The sequence below is a fragment of the Notamacropus eugenii genome, chromosome 4 (genome assembly GCF_028372415.1).
Source record: "Notamacropus eugenii isolate mMacEug1 chromosome 4, mMacEug1.pri_v2, whole genome shotgun sequence".
NCBI classification, from domain to species: Eukaryota; Metazoa; Chordata; class Mammalia; order Diprotodontia; family Macropodidae; genus Notamacropus; species Notamacropus eugenii.
The window spans coordinates 446436287-446438949 of NC_092875.1; the positions used below are offsets into that span (position 1 = coordinate 446436287).

The 2663-nt window shown below is 39.3% G+C and overlaps 1 pseudogene; it reads right to left on the reverse strand.

Annotated features, from left to right (window-relative positions):
* Positions 1–1567: 1567 nt before the first annotated feature.
* Positions 1568–2193, reverse strand: LOC140498644 (biogenesis of lysosome-related organelles complex 1 subunit 1 pseudogene; annotated as a pseudogene).
* Positions 2194–2663: the final 470 nt, after the last annotated feature.

Sequence of the window (2663 nt, forward strand, 5' to 3'; positions counted from 1 at the left end):
AAACAAATATAAAACTTAAAAAAATCAACTCCCTCTAGGAACTTATATTCTGACAAAGTCATATTCAGCTTTGCATACCTTCTAGACTCTAATATGTTATTTTATAAATAGTTTGTTGTTATTCAGTTGGTTCAGTCATGTCTGACTCTTTTGACCCTGTTGGGGGTTTTCTTGGCAAAGATACTGGAGTGGTTTGCTATTTCCTTCTCTGCTTTATTTCACAAATGAGGAAACTGAGGCAGACAGGATGAAGTGACTCATTCAGGATCATAGGGTCTGAACCAAGATTTGAACTCATGAAGATGAGTCTTCCTGACTCCAGTGAATGTGGGAGAATAAGAGAAGGAAGAAAGGAAGTGAGTAAGAAGGAAGTGAGCATTTATCTAGCATGTACAATGTGCCAGACTCTGTGCTAAGTGCTTTACGAACATTATCTATTTGATTCTCACAACAAACCTTTGGAACTTTGCCTAAGTGTTAGGATCTTTGGAAATCTCTTTTTGAGGGTATATTAATCTAATCAATTAATCAATAGGTTTACTTCACCTCTCTGGGTCTCAAGTTAATTTATAAGATCACTGTGTAATAGATTTAGAACTTTAAGAAGACCCTTAGAAGGTCATCTACACTAACCTCCTTATTTTACACATGAGGGAACTAAAACCTAGAGAAGTGAGTCATTCAGATAGTAAAGCATAGATGTGAAATTCAAATCTCAGGTTTCTTAACTCTAAGTCAAAGGATCTATACTTTATATCACACTGCTTCTTAATAAAATTTAATAAATTTTAACAAAATAACATTATTTAGTAACACAAAAATAAATTTTAATAAAATTATTAATAAAACACAAGCATTGGATGAAACAATCTTTAATGTGCTGTCTAGCACTACGTACTATACAACATGACTTACTAGGTATTGAGTTGTGTTCACTGCTCTGCTGGGTGCTGTGAAGGGTGCAGAAGAAACATGGAATAGCCGATTCTCTTCAACACCTATCATGTTCCAGAGATAAGACATACATGGGAGAAATAAGAGTAATATACTGAAGGGGGCACCTCATGTGCAGTTAGGAGTCCTGAGTTATAGTCTTTGCTTTGTCGCTAATTATGTAACCTTTGGTAAAGTAATATAATGTCTTTGTGGATCATCTTCATCATCTAGAAAATGATGAGGTTGGACAAGATCATCTCTGTGATAAATTCCAGCACTAAAAAGAAAAAGGACATCATCATCATGATATATTGGAAAGAATACTATAGCAGGAGTTTAAAAATCAGATTTTGAATTTCAGCTGTAGCATTTAAGTTGCGACATTGGACATGTGACTTGAACTCTCTCAGTTTTATTTTCCTTGATCACAAAATGTAGACATTAGTCACTAGCTGACCTTCTGAGTCCTTTTCAGCTATGACCAATGATTGAGAATTGTAACTTTCATGGAGGTAGGATGAGGATCATCTTGGAAACTTCCACGAACACTTGACTGCTTTGAAGAGCTTGCACTTTGAGATGATGAATCAATCCCTTAGTGGACCACTGGTCAAGAAGAGCCAGTGGATCCTTTTCTTTTTTTTTTTTTTTGGCCAGACACTCATGCTTTATTGGGAATCCTGCTGACCTCCCTTTCCCCCAGTTAGCTGAGAAAACATGGGACAGAAGAGATGCCAGAGAGCTCAGTGACTAAGCTGCCAGTTGAGTAGTTGCAGAGGAGGGAGGAAGGAGCTAAGAAGGGGCTGGCTGCAGCTGCCCCTTGTAGACATATTCCAGAGCAGTGGCAATTGTCCTCATGTCCAGCTCAATGCTCCGAGCCCAATTCTCCACATCTTCAATTTCCTTGAGTGCCTGGTTGAAGTTTTCCACCATTCCAATCCACTGGCCTGTCTGTTTGGCAAACTGTGCGGCCTGGACTTGAAGAGTCTTCACCTCATGGTCCGGCTTCCTCTGATTGACATAGGCCTGGGCCACGCCAACATTGAGGTGGTCCACCAAGGCTTCTGTCAGGCAGGTTGCAGCAGCGATGGCTTCTCGCCTCCTCTTTTCCTGCAGCTCCTTGCGCTCGTTCTGCTTCGCTTGGTGCTCCTTCAGCAAGCGGGACAGCATGGCTGGGCCGGGGTCGGGGCTCGTAGGGGGCTCTCCGGCTTCGCAGCTACGGCCTCGGCCTCTGCGGCATCCGCATCACGTGGCCCAACCCAGTGGATCCTTTTCAAGTGGATCATTTCCCCTATCCAACAAATATTTAATTTTTAAAAATTTATTTATTTGGATATTTTTGCCCTTTAAAATTTAGTTCCAAATTCTCTCCTTCTCTTCTACCCCTCCCATATCTACTGAGAAGGCAAGCTAAATGACATCAATTATTATACATGGGAAACCATGAAAAAATATTTCCATTTTAAACATATTGCAAAAAAGTAAGAAAGTGAGAAAATTAAATTTTAATTTATATTCAGCTTTCATAAGTTCTTTCTCTGGAGGTGGATAGCATTTTATCATCATGAGTCTTTTGGAATTATATTGATCAAAGTAGCCAAGTCTTTCACAGTTGATCAATCATTTCATATTGGTGTTACTGTGTACAATGATCTCTTGGTTCTTCTCACTTCACTTTATATCAGTTTATATAGGTATTGCAATATTTTTTCTGAAAAGGTCCTCTC